The sequence below is a fragment of the Onychostruthus taczanowskii genome, unplaced genomic scaffold (assembly GCF_017590055.1).
Source record: "Onychostruthus taczanowskii isolate IOZ18803 unplaced genomic scaffold, ASM1759005v1 scaffold43, whole genome shotgun sequence".
Classification (NCBI taxonomy): Eukaryota; Metazoa; Chordata; class Aves; order Passeriformes; family Passeridae; genus Onychostruthus; species Onychostruthus taczanowskii.
Window position 1 is genome coordinate 103,899 of NW_024501792.1, and position 9,852 is coordinate 113,750.

Consider the following 9,852-nt stretch of genomic DNA (forward strand, 5'->3'; position numbering starts at 1 on the left):
CTGAGGCATTACTCTGTTTGCTCACATCTGCTATATGCTTTGCATGACACCCCCACAATGCACCCCAGAAGCTTCCCCGTGCACAGAACGAGAAACTTCCCAGCACACAAGGAAGGGGGTTGCTGTAGTCTGCTCCTCCCATTTGGACCACGCAGGCCAGATGCTGTGCACAGATTTCTTCTGCCACCCAGGGACAGGAAGCACCAGCTCCAGACCAAACCCCAGGTGTCTAAATAGTACTGCAAGAGCTCAGCAGCACTACACATGCTGCTCCTGGCTTGCTGAAGGTGAGCCTGGAGACACCACTAGCAAAAGCCCAGTGCTTGCTCTGCCAGGGCAAATCACTGCACCCTTGCAAAGGAAGCAGAGTGAAGCACATTCGGCAAACCCATAATCCCCAAAGATTGTGATCGCCACAAGGCACAGGCTGCAGCTTATCATGCACCATGAGGGAGTCCTGTGCTTGCAGAAAGGCTCTTCTCTGCAAAGGGGTCTTCTCGGCACCTGCCTCCCTGCAAGCTGAGCCAGGGGCCGCTGGCATGCCATGCAAACAGTGCTGTGGCATTCTTCCCATGCACAGCTTGGCTTATCATTGCTTCCCAGCTAGGAGTTGTTAGCTGCTCCCTCCTCCGCCCCACACACCTCGGTGAGGGCTCTGCTCTAGCCTGGAGGAAGATGGTGAGCTACGGCGCTGATTAATTTTCACAGCACATAAGGGAGTTGCTAGCCCTTTAAGTGTCAGCCAGTCTCGCTTGCTCGCTCTTGTTCTCCAGAGACCTATTAATAGCAGCTGGAAAGATCACATCACTCTCTGGATATTTATACCCCTCATTCCACACCAGGAGAGATTTATGTCAGAGCCGCTGTCCCAGTGCCTGCCCAATTGCTCTGTCAAACCACTTGCAGGGGGAGGGGAGCTGAGCGGGGAAGGAGACACGGAGAGGGCAAGCAGGGAGGAGGAGAAGGTCCATATGGCACAAGCTGCAGCATTAAGCACACATGCTGCCTGCAGTCGCTGGCTGGCCAGCCACAGGGAGCCCTCAGCCCCACTGGAAGCGGCTGCTGCCAGACAGCATTCCAGAAAGCAAGCCCTGCAGCAGCTCCTGCTGCTGGTGGCCCAGAGCCCTCCCCCAGCTCCGCTCTGCCGCACTCACCATCCCTGCAGCACTCTGCAGTCCTGAGGGTCACAGCCCAGAGACACTGGGTGCCTACACCCGCTGAGGACCTGCTTCCATCCCACGGCAGGCTGGGAGATCCAGGTCTGCCTGTGGCACATCTGCACGGGCATGATACTGTGCTTGTAACACATCCCAAAATGCTTCGCTGAAAATGTGAATGCTCAGCAGCACTGCAGCACAACCCCAGCACGGTGAATACTTCAGGGAGGGAGGAAGAAGTCCAGGGCCCTGAAAAGGCCACACCTGCAGAGTCCAGAGATACACCTCTTGTCCCTCTGGTTCTCAGATGAGACTGCACGGAACACACACCTCGATCCCAAAGGACCTGGCAGTTGCCATGACAAAACCTTCAGGCACTGCCTGCAGCCTCTTCTAGTGTCCACTCAGAGGGATAACACTTGCCTCACAATTCCTAGTGGGACAAATGCAGAAGCAGCTGCCTGAAGATTCTGCTCTGCTTTCAGGAGTAGCAACAGCTGGATTCTGTTGCAGATGGGTAGCAGGGATCTGCCTCAGCCTCTCGTCTGTCTGGCCACAGCATGACAACAGGCATCTCGACTGCTGTAAGCTCCTTCCACACACCCTGAGATTCAAACTACATTTCAGCAGGCATGCCATACATCTGGGCCACGGAAGATAATTAACTAGAAAGTAGATACAGTGACACCAGGAGACAAACAATTCAAAACATCTTGAAAAGAACATGACAAAAAGAAGACTGCACAGAAATCTGTCTTTCTCGGCAATTTAGCAACACACCCACTCCCGCCTGGTACTTTTAAACACAATAGCAAACTTAATTCCCAGTGGTTAAAGCAAGAGATTCCTGGTTTCTACCCCTGGCTACCACCAATCCCAAGCAAGATGCCTGGGTTTTGGTGCCTTGATTCCACCATCATTACACAGGGGGACAACCCAGCCAACCTCAAGCAGGGAGGGAGGCTTTCAAGGCACAGCAAGTATCTGTTGAACAAAGGGCTACATCCAAATGCACCTGAAAAGCCACAGCTTTAAATCAAACTTTAGCAGACACGAAATCTTGAAACAAAATAACAAAAACTGCTTTCAGGAAGTCTCCTCCAGTACAGTCCGAAAGCAGCAGAGGGAGAGAAGGAGCAAGCTCTGGGCAGGAGAGACTGGGCTGACATGTTTGCAATCTGGGAATAGCTAGCTGATAGCTGAAAAACCTGAAACCCCCGCTGCATTCCCGGAAGACTTTCTGGTGAATCATGCTCCGCTCTCTCCAAAGGAAGACAACGCGGGTTCCCAGCACAGCTGCAAAGATGAGGAGCCCACACCTGCCAGCAGCCTTGCAGCTCCCGCATCTGGGAGCTGGCTGGCACTGCTGCTGCGCTGTCCCTCCTGGAAGAAGGCGCCAGAGGGGAAGCCAGGACAGCAGAGCCAGGATGATTCAAAAAGGAAGGCGCTCACCACCCTCCCTCCCATCGGATGCTGGGAAAAGCTCTTGTGAAACTCAGATGACCACCAAGCTGTGCACACACAGTGGATACCAGAACCCAGGCCTCCCGAGCCGTGCTGTGTGTTCCACAGCCCACAAAACCCAACATGCAAGACACCCAACATCCTAGCAGTTCTTGGAGTCCTTTTGGCAGGCCCTGCTGATCTCCTGTCATTTGGAGCTGTCTTGAGAAAGATGAATTTCTGTGGGGCTACTTGGCCACAAGTCTCAAAGGTCTTTAGTAGAATAAAACCTCAGATTCACGTTCCCCTCCAGCTAGGGGCACACATCCCATGTAACGCGGTGGAAGCTGAGTTCAGAGACAGCAAGGTGCATTAGGATGCCATTTGCTTTCTGACCAGCACCCTACAACCTCTCTCCTGTAACAGCTTCAGCCCAATCAGGGTTAGAAGACCTCTTCTAGCCCTTACTTGTCCCCCTAGTTCAACAGTTTCTCCCACTCTTCTCCTCCTTACTGCAGCACTAGCCAGAGCCTGGTTTCCTATCCTGTGCTGAGGGAGTTTCCAGGTCTAACAGTAAATGTGCAGATCCTTCTAGCTTCCCAGTTCAACTGGTGCATTCCCTACAGAAACCCTGCATGTGCCAGACATTACTCGACAGTCACATGCGGCTCCCTTGGGATGGTAACAAGGAATTGCCTGAGACAGTGGCTAGTGCATCTTGCTAAGGATGGACCAGCTGCAGGAAGCTGCAGGTCCCCCACGTGAAGGGCAGTACAGCCACCTGTATGCTGCAGCTTGGCAGGCTGCAGTCGAGTAACAGAACCCAGCAGGTCAGGAAGCAAAGCCAGAAATCTCTTCCAAAGGTACTGCTGCTGCTCTGGGAGCTTCAATTTCCTCTGAGGCAGGATCTCATCCTGCAGTGTATGAAATCTGGCCAGGAACATGGGCTGCTGTGACAGCTGGACACCCCACGCAGCCTTTGGCTGAGCTGGGATGCACAAAGACAAACTCATCTGTACATGAATGGAGCGGTTTCCCTGAGAAAACCCTTCTGGCAGATAACACCACAGGCTGAAATGCAACACAGACCTCCGTGGACATCTGCTACATGGGATGAAGAGACCTCCTCAGGCATTTCCACTGTGTTTGTGCACAGGGGTTACTGGGACCGGGCAAGTAATGCTAAAAAGCCTAGCTAGTGAGCTGTGCCTCACACTGCCTCTGCTACAACAGCTCTCTTGAGCAGCAGGGCTCACAGCTGAGACCTTAAACCCACACCTTTTCCAGAGGAATCACAAGGGAGACAAGTCTTGCCTAAGGTCACACATGTCAGGTACATAGCTGATGTAGCTGAGCCTATGAGGACAGTGTTTCACCTGCATCTGGATTCAGTAACCACTTTAGGATCCTTTGGCAATAACAAAAGAAGTCTGCAACGCCAGCAGTGTTCAGGATTGGAACCCAGCAGTGCCAGAACTTCCCGAGGAGCTTCCAAGCTTTAACGCAACAGTTTCTGCTCTTCTTTTTACACGAAAGTCTCCTCGCAGGGCTCTGTCACACACTAGCCACGGTCGGCAGGGAGGGCCATCACACTGGCAGCGTTCCCCACCCCGTGTCTCCAAGCCAGAGACACAGGGTTCCTGTCCAGACGCTTCAGGTCCCCAGGGTGCCCAGCTGTGGGCCCGAGGGGGAGCCTGTGGGACGAAGCCACGAGGTGTCACCGCCAGCCGGGGCCCGCAGAGCCCGGGCAGGGCTGGGCACGGCCGTGCCAAGGAGCCCGGGCACCTCAGCCTGGCACCTGGTGCGCTGGGCAGCAGAGCCAGGCGCCACATCCCCACACTCCTGCAGATGAAAGCAGCATGGAGATGCCTGTTGCACAATGCAAGAGAGGGCTGGACATCCACCTTGCAGAAAATCTCCCTGAAACACCAGCTCTCCCTTTGAGCAAGCTCAGATCACTCTCCAGCCTGAAGAACAGCACAGTCTTTGCAGAGAGGGTCCCACAGGACACCCTTGTGGCAGGGACTCCCCTACCACCTCTGGCAGCTCCACGTAGCCCAACTGCACCCTGCTGTACGACCAGCGGTGCAACAAGTTTGTTTGCCTTTGAGGAGGCTCGTGGCAGAGAGCTGGGGAAGAGTTGGACTCTTCCTATGCCCAGTCCTGGCACTAAATACAAGATACAAAGGATACACCTGCAGAAAAGGAAGAGGTTGGAACACCTGCAGGCCTGCGAAGTGCCTGGATTGCAGCACCATGTCTGTGCAACTGGGCACACACACGTGTGTACCCCAGCACAGCTGGGAGCTGGCAGAGGAATGCAGGAAAGGGGGGAAGCAGGGTGGCTGCCCCAACACCGTGCCCCCAGACTGCCCTCTGCCAGCCCGGACTGTAGAAGAGATGCAGTGAGCTGCTGAGCACTCCTCCAGGATTATAAATACCAGGCCCAGCAGCAGCAAATGCTGGCTCTATAATTAAACCACGGCTGAGGTCACTTCCTTTTCCCAGCAGCTCCCTCCAGCCCCCACCCCCTTGCCTCGTATTTGCATGCCATCATGACTAAGGCACATCAGGGTGTAAGGTCATAGGGGAAGCAGCTATGCAACTACCTCGCAGGAAATTCCACCCTGGGAAACCTTTCACCTTCCCCAGTGCAGAGAGGATCAGCACAGGCAGCTGATCCTGCAGCTGAGTGGTGGCAGCTGCCTGCAAGCAGTACTGGGACTACAGCGTTGGGCTGGAAGGGAAGGGAGAGACCTGGAGGAGAGGGGAGCCACTGATCCCCATCCAGCTTTACCATCAGAGTCTGGGCTAGCACCCATCTGGAGAGGTTTCCCCACTGTGCACCCCAAGACAGCAGCTGCTTACCTCCTCACCATGCTTCACCTTTACCCCCAGAAGCCTCCTCCATACATAAAGCTGAAACTCCCCAGCTTCTGCCACTCAACAGGTGCAAAAAGCAGCACGGCCTTCCCCACAGACCCAGTCCCCAGTCTCAGGGGCTATTCTGTCCTTATGCAAACACACACTCACACTCAAACACTCACAGAGCTCCTCCAGAGACACAGTGATCTAACCCTAGCCAGGCCTCCGACCACCCAAAAAGAAATAAGCAAAAAGAAATAGGAATTGCCCTGTCTCACTAACTGCATCTTTCCGGGGAGGCAGTGAGCCCTGTGTGGCAGCAGATGTACAGCCATGGATGGAGAGAAAGCCCAGAGGCAGCCTGCCTGGGGCTCCCCCCACAGAGCCCCTCTTCCCCACCAGGAGAGAGATCTCATTAACTTACGACTGGCCAAGTGGGCAAGGGCTTCTGACATTCCTCCAGCTCTGAGGCTTGCAGCAGGCTTTGGGGTTTGCAGTGGTCCTTGTGGCCAGAGGCCAAGTGCCCAGAGTCAAGCAGATCAAGCTCTGAAGCAGCATTGTTTGCACTAGGTACAGTAGCTGGGGTCAGTGCTCACAACTCAGCCCTTGGCCCTCCACAGTTAACTCTAGTTCTGCCCTTATTTAAGAAACAGAACATATTGAGAAAAGTTGCTGCAACAACAAAGAGCAGCGCACAAAGGAAGGGAGAAGAGTGCAAAAGCTACTGAGTGGGAGGAAATAAGAGATCTTTTGGGAGCAGGATAGCCGTTTAAGTAATGATATAAACAAGTTAGCATCGGGGTGTGCAGAAGAACTAGTTGGTGACGTTCACAAGGTTTCTATTAGGTTTCAAAGTCCTCAGGTGTTTGGATTACTGAGCCAATTCCCCAGTCTCTGAGCTAGCATGAGACATATCAGGGTCGACATCTCGACTGACATCCAGAAAGTTTCCTGTACAGTCTTAGCATGCTATTCAAATGCCTCTTCCTCTCCCTCGTCCCACGGATTCTGGAGAGGAAGTTTGTGACAGAGCAGGGGGGCTGAGGCAGCCCTATGACCCCTGGAATCAGCTGATCAGGACACACACGCAGCAGAAAGCTGTGGGGAAGCACAACTGCTATGGGACAGTGCAGAGCCAGCGAGCAGAGCGGGACACGATGGCCCAGCTCCTCTGGCCAGCGACAGGGTACTCGTTGTCCTCCTCGGCACACGGATGTTGTGCTCTGGCTGCGAGCCTGCACCCGCAGCGAGGCACGCCTGTGCCCTCCAAGACTGTCTCCACAACAACAGGAACCAGAAGCCACAGCAGACCCTGAGCAGCTCATTGGCCCGAGATCACATTACAGGACAGGAAGGAAGAAGGCACTTTGATCAGTCTGGAATTGCTTTAAACAGGTTCCACACCGATATCTCAGCCACTGGAATTAACCCCCCACCACCCTAAATGTCCCATTCCTAAAGACACGTCCTGCTCCGGCATGCACATCGGGGCCCAAGCAACCCAGCTACTGTGGCTGCTCCCCAGGAAAGGTCATGGCAGGAAGCAGCCTAGAAGAAGGCAGAGAGCCTCCCTATGCCTTGTCAGAGGAAATCAAGGCTCAACGGGGTCCTACCTCTCTGGTGTATATCTTTAGCACAGGCACATGCCAGCTGTCCTCAAAACAGCAGCAAGAGGCAATTTTAGAGGCAGCTGGCAGAGACAGGCTGGTGCTCCCCTGCAGCTCCCCTCCTCACACTCCAGGGCAGTGGGAGCTCCTCCACCTGCCTGTGGGAGCTCCTGTCCCATGCAAGCCCATCCTGCAGCCTGCTCCCAGCAGGCAGAGGGTTAACGATGCCCAGGGAGCTGCAGGAAGCCTCTTCCTTGCCCTCTCAGGAACAATGGGGCCATTGTGGGAGGCCGGGCAAGTGTGGGCAGATCCCAGGACTGGCAGTTACCCAACTGGGCACGCTGCTCCTGCCAGGTTCTCTCTCTGCCTCCTCAGGTAGGAGGAGAGCGGGTGGCTGCCAGCCCTTCCTGTGGGCCCTGGAAGAACACTGGCCAGCCCAGCCACAGGAACACCACGTCAGCATGGCCCTGCCAAGCAACCTCGCTCCTACCAATACGTCTGGGTACAAGATGCAGTCGACAGCCACGGACACAAAGCTGCCACATGGACACCACCATGCAGCAGACCAGACTGTGAGCTGGCAGAGCGCTGCCAGCTTCACACCTGGGTATCCTGCAGGATCAGCTGTGCTTTTGGGATATGTCTGTGGGGCGGGGGGAGGTGCTGCAGGAACCAAAAGCAGTTTTTCTCACCATAAAGTCACATTTTGATTGTGGGTGCAAGTGCTGACCTGGGACCAAGAGCTTCTGGGAAAACTGAGAACTCCTCCATGTGACACACAGGGGAGCAGTGAGAACACAACAGTGTGTGGGGGGACTACGGTGACTGCTGTCCAAGCCCCTGCAGTCTGAAAGCAGAACAAGTAAGCAAGGAAGCAAGCAGCTCCAATATACTCCCCCTCTCTACAGATTTGCATCTCCCATGCCCAGCACATCAGTGTACAGAAAACTCAGGGATGTTCTGAATTCACACCCTCAAAGCACCGAGCTGATCCCCAAGGCAAGATGAGCACTCTAGGTCACACTCCCAGACTTTCCAGCAGAGCTTCAGGCCCCCTTGGGCATGGAATCAACAACAAACCCAGCTCACTGAGCATCTGTATGAAACCTTTGGCCAAGCACCTGACTCTGGACAAATAGCCTGACTTAGGGCTGCTTCATGCCACCTCTAACATAGGAAACACCTCTGGCTGGTTCACAGGAGATGCAGTGCAAAGCCAAGTGGAAAACAGCCCTATAAGACTCAGCACTGCCTCCCTGGAATCTCCATGCTAGGCACAAGCTGGCAGGCAGAGAGCAGCTCCAAGTATCTGGATTAGCTGAAGTCCCAACAGAGGAAAGGTGCAGCCCAGGTGCATGCCAAGTGTGCCACTGTGCACAACCACGGCAGCTCAAACCCTACAGGATCAAATGCCCATGATCAGTTATGAGGGAGGAACGTCCTTTTCCACTTGATGCTGCAGCTGCTTCCCCCATCTCACAGCTAGACTCAATCTTCCAATTCTTAGGAGCACAAATACAGACCATCGTTCTCGGACCTGGCAGCACCAACTCTGCCAATAGCAATCACTTCTGTTTCTTTTTTATCCAGTCTCAGTGCCCTGCACTAGCTCCAGGAGTGCCACTGCTCCCTGATTTTGCCAGAGGTGCACTGAAAAGCAGCTTGAGCAGACTCACACAGCTCCCCAGGTCTGCACCCCAGTTCATGCTTTCGGAGCCAGTGTCTTCTTCAGTGCAACTCTCAGAAAACTACTCTGTCAGTTCTTTACATGTCCCACCCGAGGGCATGGCTTTCTTCATTCCCCCCGATCATTTTCTCCCATGTCTGATACTCAGCTCTGTGAAGGCCACTTCAAGACATGCCAGACAAGTTAAATACAACACTACCTCAGACCCCAAAAGGGAGGCTAGATGCTCTCGAAGAAAGGACTGCAAATAGAGCTGTCACTGCAAACCTGCCATGCGCCTCACTTGGCAGCCAGCTCTGTTCAGCAAAGCAGCACAACCCCCAGATGGGTTTTGCTCTTCCCTAAATGCTCAAGCTCAAGAGTCCAAGATGAGGGCAGGTAAAAACATCTGATGGATCTGACAGGGCCGGGTTTAATCTGTATCTCTTTAGAAGATGCTGTGCTTGAAAGAAAACACAGTATCTGCTTCCAACGAGGAAAAGGAAGAATCTGGATAACCATTCGCTAAAAGAGAAAAAAAAAAAAAAAGAAAAAAAATCAGGGCAAGAGGGACAAAACAATCTTTGTGCTCATTTTGCTGGTCACGCAGGCACAGGGCAGCCGCAGCACCCGCTGCCCCAGCTTGGTCAGCAAATAAGAACCACAACCAGCCCATTTTCACCGAGGCTTATAGAAACCAAGCTCCATGGTCTAGGGAAAGCTACATCCTCTGAGAAAGAGGTAGAGCATAGACAGGATTTCCAGACTACACTGATAATCGGCTCGCAGAAACCAGATAGGACAGCACACCCTCCGAGGTCATCACTCGGCTCTACCATGTTTGCTCCAGATGCTGTCCCTTTAAACATGGCTCCAGAGACCACACAAGGGTTAAATCTGCCTATAAATATCTGTTCTCAGCAGGGCTGCTGCTCTGAACCCTCCAGCCATCTGTTCTAGCTTTCCCCCATCTAAGACTCTAACATCTGAAACACGCTTACAATTCTTAGGAGTGCTCCCAAAAATAGACCGGTGCCATGGCTTAGCTGCGCTGCCAGTGTCTGTGAGCACAGGAGCATGCATACTGGTGCCTGTGCCAGCACAAGCCCGGAGT